This window comes from Typopeltis vanoorti, chromosome 15 (genome assembly GCF_054136105.1).
Source record: "Typopeltis vanoorti isolate ZY-2024b chromosome 15, IOZ_Tvanoo_1.0, whole genome shotgun sequence".
Classification (NCBI taxonomy): Eukaryota; Metazoa; Arthropoda; class Arachnida; order Uropygi; family Thelyphonidae; genus Typopeltis; species Typopeltis vanoorti.
This window is the reverse complement of record NC_143563.1, coordinates 55,927,719-55,950,763: the sequence shown is the minus strand read 5'-3', so window position 1 is coordinate 55,950,763 and position 23,045 is coordinate 55,927,719. Positions and strand designations below refer to the sequence as shown.

General features: G+C 36.4%; 1 protein-coding gene across 4 annotated transcripts in view; it reads left to right on the top strand.

The window, feature by feature from the left end:
• The window catches only part of Cul1 (cullin 1), a 371,162-nt gene that overhangs the window by 13,324 nt on the left and 334,793 nt on the right, over positions 1-23,045 (top strand). For 2 of the 4 annotated variants that reach the window (XM_090405683.1, XM_090405681.1), the window contains exon 2: positions 2,497-2,604. The exons of the other annotated variants lie outside the window; for them this stretch is intronic. The gene's annotated coding sequence lies outside the window, so the exon portion shown is untranslated. The remainder of the gene's footprint in view (positions 1-2,496; positions 2,605-23,045) is intronic. 4 annotated transcript variants of the gene reach the window in all.

Sequence of the window (23,045 nt, the reverse complement as noted above, 5' to 3'; positions counted from 1 at the left end):
GGAACCTTGCTAGAGCTGACACTTCATCTAAAGCACTGCCAGTTCACTTGCACATTCCTTAAGTACGTAAGCTAACATACTATCCAGGCCCACTGCTGTATTCACATTGATATTTCTCAATATACTGAGTACTTCCAGTTCATCTACTTGAATTCTAGCATCAGTTAACTGCAGTCATCACTTGGATGTTATCCTTGCAAAATGATCACTTATAACTCAACTATTTCTTCTGCTTCTGTCACTTTCCTACCATCAGCACTGAGTAATGTTACCTTTCCATAATCATTCTTTCTCTTACTTGCTCAGTAGTGAATAACTTTTGATTTACTTTTCTGTCCTGCTTAGCTAATTTTCTCTCAAAATCTGATTCAGCCTCACAAGCATGCTGATCACCTTTTTTTGTTTATATTTCTTCCACAATGCTTTTTTTTTTTTTTTTTGCAGTTCCTGCTTTATATTGCTACTCATCCACTTAAACCTTACTGTGTTTATCCTCTGACCCTGGGCATGCAGTCTGATATTGCCTTGCTCAAACAATCCTTGACCGCTTCTCATGCACTGACATTCATTCCTTGTAGCGTCTTATGCCTTGGTCCTGCTCCAAGTTGCCCCCTGAGTTTGTCATAATTACCTGTTTTGTAGTTCCACATAAATCCATCCTTTCTTTACTGAAAATTCCACATGATGAGCAACCTCCCAGGGCAAGACTGCATGGTCACTAACTCTGATCAGAGGTAGTTGCTACTGTTGTTAAAGATCTGTTGTTGCTGTTATGAGATCTAACACCCAAACCCTTGGTCCCCTCCATCACTTGCTGTTTCAGGTAATTATCCCTTAGTAACTGTATAAATTCCATTTCCTTTTTGCCATCTGCATCCTTCCATTTATATCCCCCATTGAAGTCTCCCATGATAACTGCTTGGTTTGCACTCATTGTGTTAATCTGCCAATGCATGTCATCCACATCTTCTGGACTCCCAGGTCCATAGCAGCAGCAGCAACAACAATATATTGTCTTATTGGCCTCTATCTCCCACCAGATGGCCTCAAATGAATCATTTTTCTCAGATCTACAATTTTCTTTAACTTCTATTTTTGTTTTCTATTTAATCATTGTCAGTTTAATGTTAGTTTTATAATTTTTCATCCCAAAGCATTTTGGAATGAAAAGATTACAAGCTGTGTTGCATTAAAACTCAGACTAGGTTAAAGGATCATGTGAATGTTGAACATCAGAAATAAGATTATTGATCTTTAAGGTTTTGATACAGGCATATCTAGACTACTTGCACAGATTTGCATTCTGGCTTTCTTGAATTAGGAAGTAGAATTCAGAGGCAGATAACAAACATGGTGACAGATCTATGAAATACTCTGATACGAAATAGGCTTGTGGATTACAAATGTTAGTTGATACTTGGGGAAGAGGGAGTGTAATAAACTTAAGTTACTGAAAGGTTGGTATTAGGTGGATTCATGCACAAGAAATATGTTAATACACAATGGTCATCTCCTAGAAATTGCGTGAGGACTGTTATTTTTTGTTGTATATTGTTGAAATTAGTTGAATGGATTGTTAATAAGTACTTTGTTAGTCATTGAGTTCAAGATGCATGTAGGTGTTGTGAAGAATAGTTAATGTCGGCTCTCTGATGTGTCTTCAGAATTAACGGAAATGCCCATGTAATAATAATTATTATTATGTGACACCTCCATAGAGTCCAAAGACTCATCGAGGGAGGGCACCTACTCTACAACTGTCTCCACCAACTACTCCGAACTGTAACTTCCATCATCATCATCACCAATGCCATCTGCCCACCACCACTTTTCATAGACAATCACAAACATCCATGCCCATGGCAGGATTCGAATCCGCAACCTTTTGAGTGGAGAGTGAGTATGCTAACCACTCGGCCAACCAGGCTGGCGGTATTTTTCTGTGTATTCTCAGTAAAAATTTTTATAAGTGTTTTATTTAAAATCGCTACTTTTATTAGTATTTTCATTTTTATTTCATCATTTTGAGCCTTTTTGCAGTATTCACAATGCAGTATAAATTTTAAATTACTTGAAATAAATTAATAATTTTTGAATTATTTTTAAACAAAACAAACCAGCTGAAACTACTCTGCAGTATATAAGTAGACAAAATGCCATTTTGAATTTATCCACTAGGAAGGCTCCTGGTTATAATACCAAAATTTAATTTAATTTTAGTGGTATTATACCGTTATTACTCATTCCCCCATTGTTGGTCCATCTTGTAATGAGGCAATAACATTTATGTGAAATATACGATATATATAATATATTGTAAATATATTATAAGTGTTATGAATCCATTTCTGTTAATTGAGGTTATGAAGAATTTTTTCTCTTAATTTCATTATTTAAAAACTGTCTTTTTTGATTTTTACAATGGCACTGTTTATTCTAAACAAGTTTTTTCATTTGTAAACTTCTTCTTTTTTTTTTTTTTTTTTTTTTTTTTAGCTTTATAATTAACATGGTTTTAAATTTCGTGTTCTTTGAATTGTCCACAAGGAGCAATAGGATGGAATAAATGTAGTTTGTGCACCATGATTGGAATGAATTTTAAAGGTCAGTCATTTCTTGCATTAACTGAAATTTCATTTTAGTTGAATATTTCTAATGAGTCATCCTTTTGTTTTGAAGTATGCTTTATATATAGCATCAATCTGCATGGAATCATTTGCCTTATGGGATGGAAACCTAGTATGAAATTTCATTTACATACCTAACCTAGTGTTTAGATTGTCACCTCAAATTATTCTACCTTTATTTTTTGTCCTAATGTATATATACTAAATTATAGGTGATTCATATTCACTCACATACACACAAATTATTTTGTCATTGATATAGATTAAAATACCTTAAATTTGTTTGATATGGAGAGTAAATATCTTATGATTAAGCTTTGATAAATCATCCTAAAATTGTAGGTTATCTAGACAGTTGCTGAGTGAGGGATCTTAGTAATTTTTCTATTATAATTGTACTGAAAGTTTCTCTTTCAGTTAACACTAGTATTGTCTTGATGTGAGGTGAGCTGTTTTTACCTTTCATATCAGCATTTCCTGATATGCATCCTCAAGGGTACCAGATAAATGTAAACAGGACATTATGATAGTAATGTATAGATGAGTTTATATTAAGCTTCTTAGTAACACTTTTCTTCCAGGATGAGGACTGTAGAATGCAAAACTTGCATAAAGTTCATTCTGTTGTTGTATAGGCACTTCCATTGAGTCCAATGACTTGTCACAGAACTAAACTGTTTGCATATGTCATGCCTCCCTCTCCTTCAGTCCATTAACAGACAACATTTGCAACTGTCTCTGGTAATTAATTTCCATTCTTCAACACTCTCCCAGCGAAAAATCTGTCTTCACACCTGTACTAAGTACTCAACTTCCAGGGACAACTTTGTTTTTGTTCCCTGTAGCCAAGTGCTGAAACGTTTACTCTCTAACCAACTTCTACAACCCATAAACATTCAATCTATCCTCATAGGGAGCATTATTATTGTTCCGGGCAACTCCAAGGAGTCAACAGACTCATTCAGGGAGGCCCTAACATGTCAAGAACAACGATTCGACATTCACACAGTATCTATCATACCTTGCCTTGAACTCATTCACGGTCGTAGCACACCACAACAGACTCTGGAAGCTTATTCCACTCATTCACTACTCTCCAAGTAAAAAACCTAGCTCTAACACCCTTGTCAACCACGCTCTTGCCCAGCTTCCATTCATTGCCCCTAGTCCTCCTACCACCAGTCATATTTTCAAAAATATCTTCTGGATCAATCTTATAGAAACCCTTCAGTAATTTGAATGTCTCAATCATATCACCCCTCCTTCGCCTATCGACCAATTTCTGCAACCCATAAATCTTCAACCTATTCTCATAAGGGTCGTTCCACAGACCTGCTATCATCTTGGTCGCTTGTCTCTGGATCCTCTCCACTTCCTCCCCATCACGAAGAAACCCTGGTGCCCATAACTGGGCACAGTAGTCCAGATGGGGTCTTATCAAGACTCGATACAGAGGAACAACAACTTGTTTGTCTCTGCATGTTAAAGTATTTTTCAGAAGCCAAGTGATTTGGTGAGCTGTTTTAGTCACTTTTGCAATGTGCTCCCTAAACTTCAATTCCCTATCCACCAACACTCCCAAATCCCGGGCTTCATCAATCTCCTGGAGTATGGTTCCACCAATGCGATATACTGCTGCTATTCTTTTCGCCCCAAAGTGTATAACCTTACACTTTGGCACATTAAATTGACATCCATTTTTCCTAGCCCAGTCCTCCAAATTATCCTGTAAAATTTTGACATACTGTGCACTCATAATTGCTCTACCCAACTTTGCATCATCAGCAAACAAGTGAACACTTCCTCTCAAATCCTTTCCTATATCATTGATGAATAAATTGAAAAGCAGTGGTCCAAGAACAGAGCCCTGTGGCACTCCACTAGTCACAAGCCATCTTTTAGACTCCACTCCTGAATAAACCACTCTCTGGTATCTCTCCTTCAACCACCCTCCTATCCATCTCACCAACCCTATATCTATCCCCATCTGCTCCAGTTTACTGATTAGGGTTCTATGTGGTATCCTGTCAAAAGCCTTGGCAAGGTCCAGTAGTATTACTGTAAACCCATTACCCCTATCCAGTTCAGCCGTCACTGTGTTATAAAACGTGAGCAAGTTACTGAGGCATGATCTACCCTTCACAAAACCATGTTGTCCCCCATACAATATCCCATTTTCATCTATCCAATCCTGTATTCTTTTCTTGACTAATTTCTCTAAGACCTTGACAGTGATTCCCGATATGCTAATCGGTCGGTAATTTACAACAGCAGTCTTGGAACCACCTTTATGCAGTCGAACTATTTTCCCCTCTTTCCACCCCCTTGGAACTAACCCAGACCCGAGACTCAAATTAAACAAAATGGTCAAGGTACTGACAATTCTTTAGCTGCTTCTCGTACAACACGAGCTGGTATACCATCCAATCCCACAGATGTATTGACATTGAGGTTATGCAATAGACTTCTCACCTCCACTTCATTCACCACAATTCCCGTATAATCTACTGGTACATTCGTTTCTGCAATGTCACCACCTGGATGATATATTCTTGCAAAGTGCTCACTCAGTAACTCAACTATATCAACTGATTCAGTTACCTCCCTACCATCGGCATTCTTTAAAATCATTCTGCCATGTACATTTTTCCTTTTCTTGCTACATATCTAAAATGTTTAGGATTCTCTTTAGCCTGCATGGCCAATGTTCTTTCGTAATCCTTTTTTGCTTTTCTTACCACACTCGTTACCCTTCTGGCCTGTGCTTTATACCGTTCGTGTGCCTGCCAGTCATCTTTCTCCTTAAATTCCCTCCATAGTTGTTTCTTTTTTTGCAGCTCAAGCTTAATGGTGTTATTCATCCATTTAACCCCTAGTTGATTTATTATTCGGACTCTAGGTATACAGTCAGCCATTGCTTCATGCAAACACTTAAATATCTCCCATGGACTATCGACTTCTAGTCCTTGCAGTTGTACATGCCATGGCACTAAACCAATCAAACTCCTAAGCTTGTCATACTTTCCAGCCCGATAATTCCACATGTACCCTGTCTTAATTGAAAATTCTACACCTTTAGCCACCTCCCAAGTCAAGACCCTATGATCACTCTCACCGATTGGTGGCAATGTGGTCATATTTGTTACAGCCAAATCCTCAGATGTAATTACTAGGTCAAGCACTCTCTGACCCCTAGTATTTTCCATTACATGCTGTCGCAAATAGTTATCCCTTAATAACCGCATAAAATCCAATTCCTTCCTCCCGTGTGTCCTCTCCTCCTTCCAATCAATGTTACTATAGTTGAAATCTCCCATAATAATTACCCTCCTTCCACTCATTTCTTCTATTTGCTTATGCATACAATCTCTACCATCTATTCCATCACCTGGTCTATAGCAGCACCCAACTGTATATTTAGTTCTGCTAGCCACAATCTCACACCAAATGGCCTCAAATGTGCTCTTTTCTCTATCCTGCAATTCAACTTCTATTCTTCTTGGCTGCAGCTCATCAACTATCATCAACAATACTCCTCCCCCAATTTTATTCTTCCTGAACACACTATACCCATCACATTCAATCCCCACTAGCTATATCATCTACAGTCAGCCATCTTTCACTAATACCAATAACCTGTGATATGGAAGTGCCAACCATGGCCAAAAACTCTTCCTTCTTGTTCCTAATACTCCTAGCATTAGTGTACATGAATTTAAGACCCCCCATTAGCCCCAACCTTATATTAACTATCCCACTCTGATTTGTTGTCCTTCTTTGCTAGGGCATATTATATTCATTCTTACATTCAACTGCCTCCCTAAGAACTGTATATCTACTCCCCCCCCTTAATAAATCTAGTTTCCCTGAATACATTCAGCAACATTTTCTCAAGTCTTCTTACACCGTAACCATTCAAATGCAAGCCATCCATCTTATATAGATCCTTTCGCCCCTTGAACTCGCTCCATGTCCACAAATTCCACACCACTCATCATACATAACCCACGCATAAAGTCATTCGCAATTATGGCCCTCCTTTTAAACATTTCACTGTTATACCGTGGCAAAAGACTAATCATTCAAACTCTCTCACTGTTTTCTTTTGTTACCTTAAACAATTCATTCAGGTCTTCTATCATTTCCATTTTGTCTCCTTTCAAATAATTCGTACCTGCCACAACAATCATTTCTTTCGCCCTTTCCTTTTGCTCTCTAATAGACTCAGTTACATCCTTTATGGTCGCACCAGGTTGGTACGATTTTGTCAAATCCTCTACTATCACACCTCATACTAACGAGTCTCCATACAGCACTCTATCCTTCATTTTGTTCATGTTCACACTCATACGTCTATTTTTCCCGTCATACTTTTTATTATTGGCTGGTTCATTCAGTCGACTTTTGCTCATACGCTCTAGCTGCTGTTTTGCCCTTTGTATCGCACCATTCAATAACGTGATCTCACTCATTGCGTCTATCTCATCTTTTTTATTTTCAGTAAAACCATTAATACTATCATTCACATTTTCTACATTCACACTCTCGCAATTCTCTGGTACAACCTCACCGTTTCTTGTCATATCCCTATTTTCTTCATTCTGAAGTTTGACAAAAATATCACACTCATGATCCGAAATACTCTTCAATTTCTCATTCTCCCTACATTTTCTACACACACATTCACTCCTTTATTATCATCTAACGACACTCCGACCGCACTCCGCAAAGCATACATTTCGCAGCTAGTACACTGATTCATCTCTTTTATACTACCGTTCTTTGATAAAGATGGCGAACCGTCATTACTGGCTGCCATTTTCCTTCGTACTGGAGCCATACTTACTTGCAACGTATTTTATCAAATTATAAATTATAACACACCAAAAACACACAAAAAGATGCACTAAGAAACGCAAGGCAAACAAAACTACACTATTAAATAAATTTATCAACGATAACTGAAAATAATACTTATCTTATCCAGAGCTTTCACGAACACTACACACTGCGAATCCCTCTAGTGGCGACAGCCCCAATAAAATATGCTATGAAGACACACAAAATACTCTAAAAACACGAAAATCATTCTAATATACTATAAAACCAATTTTCTAAGGAAAAACACAAACAAAAAACACCAAAAATCACCAATTTTACACGAGTGCTAAATTACACCGACCACTCGCCATATAACCTCGAACCCAAGTTCCATTCCAAGAGCATTCTACACTCTACTCACCGTCACCCCCTCAGGATCCTCTGCTTCCTCATCTCCAAGAAACCGGATTATAGTAATCCAGATATGAATGCATCAAGGTCTTATAAAGAGGAATAACAGCTTCCTTGTCTCTACTTACTAGTGTTCCTGAATAGCTAAGTAATCCTATGAACTACATTGAAAATCTTAGCAATATGCTTTCTAAACGTGATGTTTAGAGGGCATATTGCAACTATCTACTACATCAGTGTGAGACACAACTTGTAATCTGTTTATCCCAAAATACATAACTTTGCATTTCTCTTTATGTTGTACCATCATTTTATATTGTGCTAATCTCAGCTCTTTACTTTATGCAGAAGATGTTATACGTCTAAATAAATCCAGTACAAGTATATGCAAGATTCACTGACTAAATTGAATGACTGTTGTAATAGATATGGTATGAAGGTCAGCAATAACAAGACAATGAAAATAGGTAGAATTGTTGAAAATGTCAACTGTTGTGAGCGGGGAATCTGTGCAACAAGTAAAACATTTCAGCTGCTTAGGCACGATTTTTAGTGAAGATGGTAAATTAAATATGGAAATAGACAACAGAATCAATAAAGCTGGTATGGTAGGAAGTCAATTGAATAAATTTATATGGAATAAGAGAGAAATTAGTCAAAACACTAAATTAGCTATATACAAGAGTATTCAAACCAACTTTAACTTATAGATCTGAGAGCTGGGTCAGAAGTAAAACACTTGACCAGACTAGAGACTGCCAATATGAGAGTCCTGAGAAAGATTAGGGATATGAACAGATGTCATGAATGGCAATATCACATTAAAAATGAGGATATTAAGAAAGAACTTGACATTATTAGCATCTAGGAATGTGTTAGCAGACTAATCTCAGGTGGTATGGTCACTTAAACAAAATGGGAGAGGAAAGATTAACAAAACAGGTGTTCTCTGCAAAGTTGGCAGGAAAAAGACCCAGAGGAAGACCAAGATATAAATAGATTGATACGGTACAAAGTGCCTTAGACAATAGAAATATAAGATCTGATAATGTTGGAGTCTTGACAAGTAACAGACTGATTTGGAGGATAATTGTAGATAGGAAGTTAGTAATGATGTAAATTTTTCATGTAGTATTATCATATCCTGTTATACCCCTTGTGGGTACATGTCAGGATCCTCATCAGGAATTTGATGAGGATGATGACATTTCTCTTTATTTACCCATTATCTTTTACCTATACTGACAGCTTATTTACATCATCATGCAAGCTCTCTCTCCACATTGCTTTACCTAACTATTACTCTGTCCACTTTTGCTTCATCAGCAAACAACTGAATCATTTATGTAGAAATTAAACAGTAATAAATAGTCACTTGCATTTTCCTATTTGCCCCTCTATATACCACTTTTTGGTATCTATCCATCAGTCATCTAATATAACCAGTATAATATCCTTCCCCATTTGTTGTAATTTGCATAACAGATTTCAATGTGATATTCTGTCAAATGTCTTTGCAAAATACAGCAGAATCATTGTAGCCATTTCATTTGCTACTGGAGTTTTACAGTCTCTCTTATGCAAAGTAATTATTTTGCATTCTTTCTACTCCTTTGGAACTCTTCCAGAGCTGCAACTTAGAGAGCCTAGTCAAAGGTATTGCTAGTTCCCTTGCACCTTCTCATAAAACACGAGCTGATATCCAATCTAATCCCATGGGTGTATTTACACTGAGATTGTTCAAGATTATAAGAACCTCCAATTCATCCACCTCTGTTCCCACACTTTTGCATGTGTCACAGCAGTAACATCATTTAGATGATATACCCTTGCAAAGTGGTCACTCAGTTTTTTTTTTTTTTTTTTTTTTTTGTCTCCATCTGTCATTTCACTTCTATCCGTACTCATCAAGGTATTATTCTTCCATAGTCATCTACCGGGTTGCTTAAGGGTCAAAGCTGTATAACCGAGAGGAGACCTCCACATAGCCTTTAAAGGAATGCAGAGAACCACCAGGACTTATGACCTAATGTCCAATCCTCGCCTTCTCGTGGTGCAACCTGTTGGGTATCTACCTGGATGCTGAACGAACGAGGATGGGCTGGCAGTTTGGGATTTAGCCGACCAAATTGTATTCTTATTGGTTAAACCAAAATAAAAAATGATGGTACAACATGACAAAATTTCATGCCGGCTGGGGTGTTGACTGATTAAACAAGGCCCCTGTTGTTTTCGTCAGGGAACCAGGGAGAACAGCGAAAAGTCAGCTACTGGAACAAATCTGAAAGCACACCACAACTCAACATCACCAGAGTTAAAGATCAGTACTATCAACATAAGAAGCCTGAATGGCAAAGAAATGGAGCTAGCTGAGGAATTAGATAAGTGCCAGAGCGACATAATAGAGGGTGACAGAAACAAAAAAAAAAGACAAAAACTGGTGAGATCTTTCTGAGCAATAAATACAAAATGTTATATTCAGGCAATGACAATCAAGGAAAAGGAGTAGCCATGGTATTCAACACAAAATACGAGGCTAATCTTCTTGAATGGCAGGCAGTCTCAGTAGTGTGATGTGGGCTAATATCAGAATGGGGAATTGGACAATGAGACTTATTTATGCCTATTGTCCCACAGAAGGTTCTACTAAGGTAGAAGTGGAGGAATTTTTTGAGGCTTTAGAAAAAGCAACTGACACAATGAAAAAGGAAAAGTTAGTCCTTGTTGGGGATCTAAATAGCAGAGTAGGAAATGATTGTCAGACATACAAAAATATTTTGGGAAAAGAGCAAAGTTAATAATAATGGCAAATACCTTTTGGATTTCAGGACATTGACTGGTTATTACTAACACCATGTTCCAGCATAAAAATGGGCACAAATTCACATGGAGAGAAGAAGCAAGGAATAAGAAAAGTCTCATTGACTATGTTATTGTTGATAGTGATGTTTTCTCTCTGGTGCAGGAGACCAGAGTGTACAGAGGATTTGAAATTGGAAGTGATCACTATTTAGTCTTGAGCAGGATAAAATTGAATTTCATATTGAAAAGAATAACATATAAGAAAGTTTTTTGAAGCGAATAAAAGTTGAGCAGCTCTCAGATGTGAACCGTAGACTAAAATACACAAAGATTATTGAAGAAAAAATGAAAGAGTTTGAGAACAAGAACCAAACCTTGGAGATTCAGTGGCAAGCCTTGAAGAAAACCCTGATTGATTCAGCCAGAGAGGCATGTGGTGAGGTTGTCTGCAAGGATAGAAAATCAGAACTCCATGGTGGACACATGAAGTTAAAGAGGCAGTGAAGGAAAAGAAAGGCATATCAAAAGTTCCTGGCAAATAAGTCAACTTGTTCTCTTAGACAATACAGAGACAAATGTAAGAAAGCTAAACACTATGTAAAACTAGCTAAGCAAAAGTCAAGGGAGGACTTTGGCAAGAACATAGAAAATAAATATGAAGAAGTGGTAAGATATTCTGGAGGTTGTTGAAGAAGCTTAGAAATGGTGGAAAGAGTGCTGTAAAAGGAGTTATAGATGATAAAGGTGACATGAAAACAGGAGAAAAAGTTATCCTTGAAGTATGGTGTAATTACTTCGAAAAATTGCTAAATGAAACAAGCAGTGATAGCACAGTGGTAAAAAAACACTCAACAGGCACAGTCAGGAATACGTATCCATACTTGAAGTAGAAAAATCCATCAAAGCCTTGAAATGTGGAAAGGCAGTAGGAGTAGATATTTGACCAGAAATGCTTAAGTATGGTGATATAAAAGTCTTACAGTGGCTGCACTGTATAGTTCAGAAGGCCTGGACCGAGGGACGAATTCCTGATGATTGGAGTAGAGCACAAATAGTACCATATATAAAAAGGGAAATAAAACTGATTGTGAGAATTGCAGAGGTATTTCCCTACTGAGTGTTCCTGGCAAGATCTATGCAAGTATACTTGAGAAACGGTTGAGAAGAATTGTGGAAGAAAAGCTTGGTGAAGAACAAGCTGGATTCAGGCCTAATAGAGGCTGTCCTGATCAGATCTTCACTTTACGACAAATAATTGAGAAAGCATGGTAAAATAACAAAGATCTGTATTTAAGTTTTTTTAATCTGGAAAAGGCATATGACAAGGTGCCAAGAGAGAAGCTATTCAATACGTTATAGTTATATGGTGTCAATGGGGCATTATATCAAGCAATACTTAGTCTGTATTTGAGTTGTAAGTCATCAGTTAGAATTGAAGGAAGTACAGGAAGATGGTTTAATGTTAAATCTGGTGTGAGATGAGGATGTACATTATCCCCTTCTGTTATTCATTATCTATATGGATTACATTATGAAGGAAAGTGGTATTAAACATGATATCAGAATTGGAGATGTTAATGTCAGCTCTTTGCTTTATGTGGACGATGTTACACTTCTAAATAAATCTGCTACAAGTTTGCAAGATTCTCTGACTAAATTGAATAACTGTTGTAATAGATATGGTATGAAGGTCAGCAATAAAAAGACAAAGACAATAAAAATAGGTAGAATCATTGAAAATGTCAACTGTGTTTTGAATGGGGAATGTGTGGAACAAGTAAAACATTTCAGCTACTTAGGCATGATTTTTAGTGAAGATGGTAAATTAAATATGGAAATAGACAACAGAATCAACTAAAGCTGGTTATATTGAATAAATTCATATGGAATAGGAGAGAAATTAGTCGGAACACTAAATTAGATTTATACAAGGTAGTATTTAAACCAGTTTTAACTTATTGATCTGAGAGCTGGGTCAGAAGTAAAACACTTGACCAAAGACTAGAGACCGCAGATATGAGAATCCTGAGAAACATTATAGGCGTAAACAGATGGCATCAATGGCTATATCATTCTGAAAACGAGGATATTAGGAAAGAACTTGACATTGTCGGCATCCAGGAATGCGTTAGCGGAGCTAATATCAGGTGGTATGGTCACTTAAACAGAATGGGCGAGGAAAGATTAGCAAAACAAGTGTTCTCCTGCCAGGTTGGCAGGGAAACGACCCAGAGGAAGACCAAGATATTGGTGGATTGATACGGTACAAAGTGCCTTAGACGATAGAAATATAAGATCTGATAATGTTGGATTCTTGACAAGTAACAGACTGATTTGGAAGAAAATTGTAGATAAGAAGTTAGTAATGATGTAAATTTTTCATGTAGTACTATCATATGCCATACATCCCTTGAGGGTACATGTTAGGAATTTGAGTCATTCTACCTCTTATTTTCCATATAGTGAAAGAACTCTGGTATTTCCGTTTGGCCAACTCAGCTAGTTTATTTATTCATATAGGTTCGTTCCCCATTCCTCCACTGTACCTTAGGAGGGTTCGATCTGTCCTAGTGAGGAATTAAGTATATATTTATGACTAGATCTGTGTATGTGCTCATGTGCCGGTTTGTCTGTTCTGAGGGACGAAAAACCTGAGTGTCTGGGTGAAAACCCTCTACCTCTATATGAGACTGGCTACTTCACCTTTAGTCAAAAGATCAGATAAAGGTTCCTCACATCATGCATGGGAATCAAACCTAGGTCTTTCTGACCAAAGGGCATAGTCTATACTGACTGAGTATAGTGGCTCTTGCTCATCTAGTTTCTTATAATCTGAATTTGTCTTCTTTTGTATTCTGATCACCTTTCTTGCCTGACCCTTGTACTGTTCATGAGCTTGCTGGTCCCTTTTCTTCTTATATACTCTCCACATAATCTTCTTTCGTAGTTGATTCTTAATGATATTACTTATCCATCTAACTTCTGCCTGACTAGTCCTCCTGACCTTGGGTATACAGTTTGATATTGCTTCTTCCAGATTCCTTTGTCTTCATTTTAGTCATTCTGCTATTAATGGTATCTGTTCATAACTTTTCTCAGAATGATTGTAGTCTTTTCTTTTAACTGTTTTCTGATCCAACTCTCAGATCTTTAATTTTTGTTTGAACATTTGTGTATTGTCAGTTCAGCAATTTGAGTGATTTCTATTTATTGTAATAAATATTCAACTAGCTCTTCACTATATGAGCTATGCCTATTCTATTTCCATATTTATTTTACCATATTCACTAAACATTGTGCCTTAATTATTGTCACCTATGAGAACTTGTCATGGAAGGGCATTCTGTTTCACAAAACACCTAATCTCCACTACAAAATTCTCCATCTACACAATGGCACTTTCCACCATCTCACCCAACAGTAGTATTTTTATTTTTATTTATTTGTCTGTAAATTGTGTGTGCTCTCAGGTTGATTTGCGTGTATGCAAGATAGTTTATTGGAAGAAAAATCCCTGTTACCTCCATATGAGATCAGCAAACTTGCTTTCAGTTGAAAAAAACCATATAAAGATTCTTTCATTAAAAGAATTGAAGTTGGGTCTTTCTCAGTTGAAGAATACATTGTTCTGTCATTCTTCTAATTGCTATAGAGATGCTTAAGTTGCCATTTTCCTCATTTTATAGGTTCTATTGAGAATACGATTTTTCAGTGTTGGTTCATACCAATTTTGTTATAGCTGTTATTTAATTTAGCCCTGAAAACTTGATTTATTTTTGCATGAAGTAAACAGCAGAGTTTAATAATTGATTGTGATACAGGATTAAACGGTAAATCATATCTATGATTTGAAAATGCATTAATATTGAAGTAACATGAATACAAAGCATTTGGTTGATATGTCATCCATACAGATAAATGGATGCCACTTTTCCTTAATATGGTCTATATGAATTAATATTGTTTCTGCTGCCCCTCTGGATGTGCATTTATTTTGTATAATGCAATCCAAAACACTGCTTCTAAATACGTTATATTCAATTTTCACTATATTAAATTCTTAATGAAGAAAAGGTTATATTCTTGTAGTAGACATTGAATCTGCTTCCCTGTCAATGAATGGCTTGAACTGAACCAGCATCTCTGCAAAGAAATATGACAGATATGATTCAATGCTTCATAAATAGTGGTAAAAATATTAATGTATATGCTTTTTTTGACTGTTTTTTAATGCAATGCATATGTTAACACATTTTAGTATTTTTGACATTTTTAGTAGTCAGATTATAAGATTATAAACAGTGACAATATTGCAGAATGTCTTAATTTATGGTAGAGATGTATCATTAGGCTAGTGAACCAATGGCATCAGTGGCAGAATCATTAAAAATGAAGATATTAGAAAGGAAGTTGACATTATTAGCATTCCAGAATGTGTCATCAGAGCTAATCTAAGGTGGTATGGCTATTTAAATAGAACCTAGAGGAAGACCAAGGTCTGAATGGATTGATTTGGTCAGAAGTGCCTTAGAAACTCAATGTTAGATATGACAAGATTGGAGTGCTATTACAAGTAATAGATTGATTTGGAGGAAAATTGTTGATAAGAGATTATTAATAATAATGTCAACTTAATCATGTAGTGCTGTCATAGTAACCTGAACACCCTCCCCTTGGGGGGGGGGTACATATTAGGAAATTGATGTATTATCCACTTGTACTTTAAAATAACTTAAAATTATCTGAACATATGCTTACTGCAGTGTTCAATACATCGTCAACTGCATTTAATAATTTTAATCTTACCATGTAATAAGTTTTAAATAAAAATTTAAATTAAAAGTATGTTCTTCTTTTTACTGGAAATAACAGTGCTTTACTTTGAATTTTATCTGCCATTATTAACAATAAAATAAAAGAATACCTAATAAACAGTTTATAATTCACGGTGAAACACCAAAACCGAGATGCAACAAGCAGTGACATCATAAACAAACAGTTCATGAAAATTGTGCATTGGTTGCATCATAGGAGTCATGGACATTGGTCATTGAAAAGCATCATGTGCATATTAACATAATGTTGGGTATTACTATACTTACATTCCATCACTAAAAAGAAGCAAACAAATACACATCAGTCTTCATCCCATAGATGAACAAAGGACCATAGAGTCGATATTAGGAGGGATAAATTGCTTATGGAAATCTTCCACTCAGTACTTAATGGCTTTTAGTTCTATAAGTGAAGCACCTAGCCAACAATCTTTTATATTGTCTATCCAGTTTATTCTAGATCTGCCTCTTTTTTGAGTGTCTGGAATTAGTATTTCAAGAACTTGCATTGGTAGACTATTTAATCTGCTGATATGATCAAACCACAAGTTGTTTCCTTCGAATTTTTTGATCTCCATCCAGTTCAATCGCAGTATGGTATCGCTGACTGTTGACATGGGATGGTCCAATTTGTCAACAATTTGCTGAACAGATAGGGCTGCAAACATGGAATCCTATTACAATGCCTCTTTCAAGCTCTGTCAGTTCCCAAGTCAAGTGTAACTCAGACCCAGTTACACTGACTTGGGAACATCATACAAGGTGTGACAATTTAATTCTCGGAATGGCACTGTAGTGTCACCCTTGTGGTGATTTGGTTGAAATCATGTGAGTAATCGTTTTTGTACATGTTTTAACTAATGCATGTGTAAACCTCAAGCTGATAGAGCCATTTAATAGTTGGTTATTGCAAAAACAATAGAGATGTGTATAAACTTTGACATAAAAATGTGTGATTGAAATTTGGAGCAGCATGTTAACATAAAATTTTTTGTGAAAATTAGCAAAACTGCTACCGAAACGTTTGGAGCTGTTGGAAGTGGCATATAGTATGGATTCTCTGGAAAACTTGAGCGTCTTTGAATGGCCTAAGAGATTCAAAGGTGGGCAAGAAGATGTGAATGATTACACCAGAAGTGGGCAGCCAAAAACAAAAATGATGGATGCAAATGTGAACAGAGTGAGAGATTTTGTATGGTCTGACAGACAGACGATTAAGTGTGTGATTAACTGATGAATTGCAAATGAATCAAGAAACAGTCAGGCTAATTTTAACTAAAGAATTGGGTATGCAAAAGATTTCTGCAAAGTTTGTTCCATGGATCTTGACAGACGAACAGCAGTGGCAACTTAGCTGTGACTGATCTTTCTGCAAATAAGCACATATTTCCGAGAGTAATTATGGGTGACGAAACCTGGTGCTTCCTGTACGATCCCAAAACAAAATGCCAGAGCATGCAGTGGAAAACCCAGAGTTTGACATGTTACGTTCACAGTTCAAGACCATGCTGGTGTGTTTCTTTGATTACAAGGGGATAGTCCATTATGAATTCATTGAACAGGGACAGACAGTCAACCAGCAATGCTATTTAGAGGTGCTGAAAAGATTAAGAGATTCTGTTCTGAGAAAAAGACCCGAATTGTAGCCTGACAAGTGGATCATCCATCACGACAATGCCCCAAGGCATGGCGTGCTCATTGTGAGAGTTTCTGGCCAAAAAATCAATTACTGAGTTAGGTCATCCTGCTTATTCACCTGACTTAGCTCCCTGTGATTTCTGGCTGTTTCCAAAATTAAACACTGTGCTAAAAGGACGAAGATTTTCTGATATTGCTGATAACCAGCTTAATGTGATCAAGGAACACAAGAGTATTCCATAAAGAGTTTCAGGCCCATTTCCAAAAATGAGAACACTGTCTAACCAGTGTATAAATACACAAGGAACTACTTCAAGGATGACAGTAGCCACTAATGTATAGTTCTGAACATAGGCTTTTTACAGGTGCATTCTGGAAATTAAATTGTCACATCTCGTATTCCTCTAATTTATACTGGCTACAAACACCTGGCTCTTTACATGGTATCATGTACCTTGCCAATGGGGGGAGGGGGTATCCATTAACTTCCTTCCAAGCTGTGTGTGTAAACTTTCAAAGTTTTGAAAACGACTGGAGAGCTTATGACAATACAATATTTGGCATCAGAGTTGCCTTAGTTTGTGCTTCTTAAGACATGAGTGCTGCTAAGGCATCAGTATATTCACCTTTTATTGTTTTTTTTGGTTAAGGTTTCACTGACCTGACAACTGTTTAGAACTGTTGGTTCTCATCAGAAATCAGGCAGAAACCTTAAAATGTCATAAATTCTCATTCAATACTTTAGTATTGAATGAGAATTCAATAATATAAGATCTGATAATGTTGGAGTCTTGACAAGTAACAGACTGATTTGGAGGAAAATCGTAGATAGGAAGTTAGTAATAATGTAAATTTTTCATGTAGTACTATCAACACCCCTTGAGGGCACATGTCAGGAATTTGATGATGTTGAAGATATTTTAATAGACAATATTACAGGTTCATCTATATTTTATAGTAAAACATGGAAACAAGTGAAAGTAAGAAATGTAAAAAAATTCTTACTTTCGAAAATTTACTAGAGAACTTATCAGGTTATGTTCATATGAACTAGTAAATTTTCGAAACTTAAGTTTCTTTCTATATTTGGCTACAAAACATGGATGGATCCATAACATTCTCCATTTCAATATCTCAATTGCAAATTGAAGCATCTCAACTCTATAATTGAAAATTTGACAGTTATTATATTTAGGGAAATCAAGATTTCATTATTCCTTTTTATCAAAAAAAATCCTAAAAGTCATCATTTGGCAATGTAAAATAAACAGAAATAGGAGATATTAACAATCTTATTTCATTGCAGAATATACACATACATAGAAATTTGGAGTTTCAAATAAAGAAGAGATTAATAAGACGATCCTATCCATCGGAGTTGCCTTAGCTTGAGTTACTTAAAACGCTTTCGAAGTTTCTTACGCAGTGAATGAAATACAGATTGATCCATTTATTCTGAAATGAATAAATTTAGGTTCTCTTTCATAATTACTCTTAAGCATTGACTGCTGTTCACTTATGAAAAATACAATTTTCTGAAACAGAATCGCTTTAGTATTGAATGAGAATTCATGTCATTTTAAGGTTTCTGCCTGATTTCTGATGAGAATCAACAGTTCTAAACAGTTGTCAGGTCAGTGAAACCTTAACCAAAAAAAAACAAAAGATGAATATACTGATGCCTTAGCAGCACTCATGTCTTAAGTAGCACAAACTAAGGCAACTCTGATGCCAAATATTGTATTGTCATAAGCTCTCCAGTCGTTTACAAAACTTTCAAAGTTTACACACACAGCTTGGAATGAAGTTAATGGATGCCCCCCCACCCATTGGCAAGGTACATCATACCATATATGATGTATCTTGATCCTGACAGCCTCTGTTTGGCCTCAATCCAGCTTGTTCTTCACCAAGCTTTTCTTCCACAATTCTTCTCAACCGTTTCTCAAGTATACTGGCATAAATCTTGCCTGGAATACTCAGTAGGGAAATACCTCTGTAATTCTAACATTCAGTTTTATTTCCCTTTTTATATATGGGTACTATTAGAGCTCTACTCCAATCATCAGGAATTCTCCCTCTGTCTAGGCCTTCTGAACTATTCAGTGTAGCCACTGTAAGACTTATATCACCATACTTCAGCATTTCTGGTCGAATATCATCTACTCCTACTGCCTTTCCACATTTCAAGGCTTTGATGGCTTTTTCTACTTTAAGTATGGATATGTATTCCTGACTGTATGCCTGGTCAGTGTTTTTTACCACTGTGCTATCACTGCTTGTTTCATTTAGCATTTTTTCGAAGTAATTACTACATACTTCAATGATATCTTTTTCTCCTGTTTTCATGTCACCTTTATCATCTCTAACTCCTTTTACAGCACTCTTTCCTCCATTTCTAAGCTTCTTCAACAACCTCCAGAATATCTTACCACCTTCTTGATATTTATTTTCTATGTTCTTACCAAAGTCCTCATATAAGTTTTGTTTAGCTAGTTTTACACAGTGTTTAGCTTTCTTACATTTGTCTCTATATTGTCTAAGAGCACAAGCTGACTTATTTGCCAGGAACTTTTGATATGCTTTCTTCTTTTCCTTCACTGCCTATTTAACTTCCTGTGTCCACCATGGAGTTCTGATTTTCTATCCTTGCAGACAACCTCGCCACATGCCTCTCTGGCTGAATCAATCAGTGTTCTTTAAGGTTTGCCACTGAATCTCCATGATTTGGTTTTTGTTCTCAAACTCTTTCATTTTTTTTCCAATTATCTTTGTGTATTTTAGTGTACAGTTCACATCCGAGAGCTGCTCAACTTTTATTTCCTTTAAAACTTTCTTACATGTTATTATTTTCAATAAAATTCAATTTTATCCTGCTCAAGACTAAATAGTGATCACTTCCAATTTCAAATCCTCTGTACACTCTGGTGTCCTGCACCAGGGAGAAAACATCACTATCAACAATAACATAGTAAATGAGACTTTTCTTATTCCTTACTTCTTCTCTTCATGTGAATTTGTGCACATTTTTATATTGGAACATGGTATTAGTAATAACTAGTCCATGTCCTGAGCAGAAATCCATCAGGTATTTGCCATTATTATTAGCTTTGCTCTTTTCTCCAAATTTTCCCAAAGCATTTTTGTATGTCTGACAATCACTTCCTACTTTGCTATTTAGATCCCCAACAAGGACCAACTTTTCCTTTTTCATTGTGTCAGTAGCTTTCTCTAGAGCCTCAAAAATTTCTTCCACTTCTACCTTAGTAGAGCCTTCTGTGGGACGATAAGCAAAAATAAGTCTCGTTGTCCAGTTCCCCATACTGATATTTGCCCACATCACTCTACTTGAGACTGGCTGCCATTCAAGAAGATTAGCCTCGTATTTAGTGTTGAATACTATGGCTACCCCCCTTCTTTTCCTTGATTGTCGTTGCCTGAATATAACATTTTGTATTTATTGCTCAGAAAGATCTCACAAGTTTTTGTCTTTTTTGTTTGTCATCCCATTCCTCAGCTAGCTCCATTTCTTTGCCATTCAGGCTTCTTATGTTGGTAGTACCGATATTTAACTCTGGTGATGTTGAGTTGGGGTGTGCTTTCAGATTTGTTCCAGTAGCTGACTTTTCGCTGTTCACCTTGGTTCCCTGGCGAAAACAAATGGGGCCTTGTTTAACCGGGTGACCACACCGCTATGAAATTTTGTCATGTTGTACCATCATTTTGTATATTGGTTTAAGCCAATAAGAATACAATTTGGTCGGCTAAATCTCAAATTGCCTCCCATCCTCATTCGTTCAGCATTCGGGTAGATACCCAACAGGTTGCACCACGAGAAGGTGAGGATTGGACATTAGGTCAGAAGCCCTGGTCGGTTCTCTGCATTCCTTTAAAGGCTATGTGGAGGTCTCCTCTCAGTTATACAGCTTTGACCTTTAAGCACTCCATTTTACTTTTTATTTACATTTGTTCTTGTAAGCCTTCTGGTAATTTTTCAATGTTACTGTCTTTCTACATTTGGTTATAAAATATAGATGGATCCATAATATCCTTCATTTCGATATAATAAACTATCATCTAATTTCATAGTGAACATTGTATATGAACTTCCGTACAAAGCAACCTATTCGATTCCTCTTGTAACAACACATCAGAACTTCTGGACATTGTTCTTGCTAAATTAGCATCGGCAAACATCTTTTTCACACCATGAACTTTATCATTGATATTCAAGTTAAATAGTAGTGGTTCCAGAACAGAATCATGTGGCACTTCACTTGCAAAATTTTTTTGTGGGGTGGGGGGGAGAACTCTGCACCTCCATAAACAATTCTCCGGCTCCTATTAGTCAACCAGCCTTGTAACCACTTATAACCATCCTTGCTTTATTATGCAATTCCCATGAAATTGCTAGCATGTTTTCATGTTGACTTATTCGTGCTATATTTGGGGGATTATGCAAGCTTAATCAGAAAGGTTAAAAATTATGAAAAAGAAGACAGTTATGCTAAGTAGCATGGCTGTTTGTTTCAGTTCAGTAGTCTGAACACTAAGTTTAATAGGAAAGTTACATTTTATTTATTTAGAGTGTGATGTACAGGTCTCAAGATATTACATACATGTTGCAAAAAAACAATTGTAATTAGGTCATCCTCAAAAAAAATGATATTAAAAGAGGTTAAAATAATTAAAATTAAGAATCGGAGATTAATCCTTAAATCCCGGATCCACTAGAGGGATTCAGGGGTCAGTTTAAAAAAGTCTTCTTTAGTGCCTGAAAATGAGTAGATAGGGCACTCAAGCACAATGTGGTTAATAGTCTGAATCTCGCTTCTGCATTCAGTTTTTGGACTGCAGTTCTCGACGAATTCAGGGTAGGTGTTATCAAGTCCAGCTGCCTTTCCAGTCCTCAATGAGTTAATTGCCTAGACAAGCTCCTGTGAAGTTAAAGTCTGAGATAGTGATAATGATGGGGGATCTGTTTTAATGTTTTTTAGTTTCTGTTTCACCTCTCTCATGGCTACTTTATCTTGAGGATATTCAGTCATTGAAACCAAATGCTTTGCGATGTATTTGGTCTTTGGCAAGTGTTTACTAGAAGTCCTTTCTAATCAGGGACCAAGCTTTTTGGCTGAAATGAGTAAAATTAAAATTGTTCATTGTCTTGATCCATTTGTTTTTCCTAGCATTATTGAGAGACTTCTGTAGCTCAGTGGCTACTCTAATATTATTATTAATAGAGAATTCTTTGTACAGTCTTTCACTGTTATTATTCCAGCCTGGAATATAATCTCTCCTAAAACCTCTTGGAATAGTTCGTTTGGCAGCACCAATAATGCCAACAAATCTATTATAGTTGTTTACAGTAGGCTTTATAAATCTTATAACAGTGTCAGCTTGTTTCTTAAAGGATTCCCAATCTGCTTTGAGAAAATTCCACCTAGGTTTTAATACTGTTCTTATGATTGGAATATTTAGGCCTACTTTATAAATTATGGGTTGATGTTGGCTATTTGGGAAATTATCTAATACTTTCCTAGAAATGGGGATGTGGCTGCCATTATCGTCCGCAGTACAGAAACGCAAATGGGGGTTATGTCTTCTTTCCCATCTAGAGGAGTGAAAACTCTGTTGATCTTTGGCATCAAAGATCAGATAGAGGTTCTGATTTACCATCCAATTACCTAGAGAAGCAAAGTGCCGTTTAGGTCATCCTCTCTATAGCCCCAAAGGTAGTGAAGACTATTAAAATCTTCCAAGATTATGCTTGGATGTTGTTGCTGGGACAGTACTTGATCAGGCCATTTAACTAAGGGAGGTTTATACACATTGGTTATAGTATAACCAGATATTATAATAGACACACTATATATGGCCTTACTAATACTTGGTTAACAGATCTTATAATTTG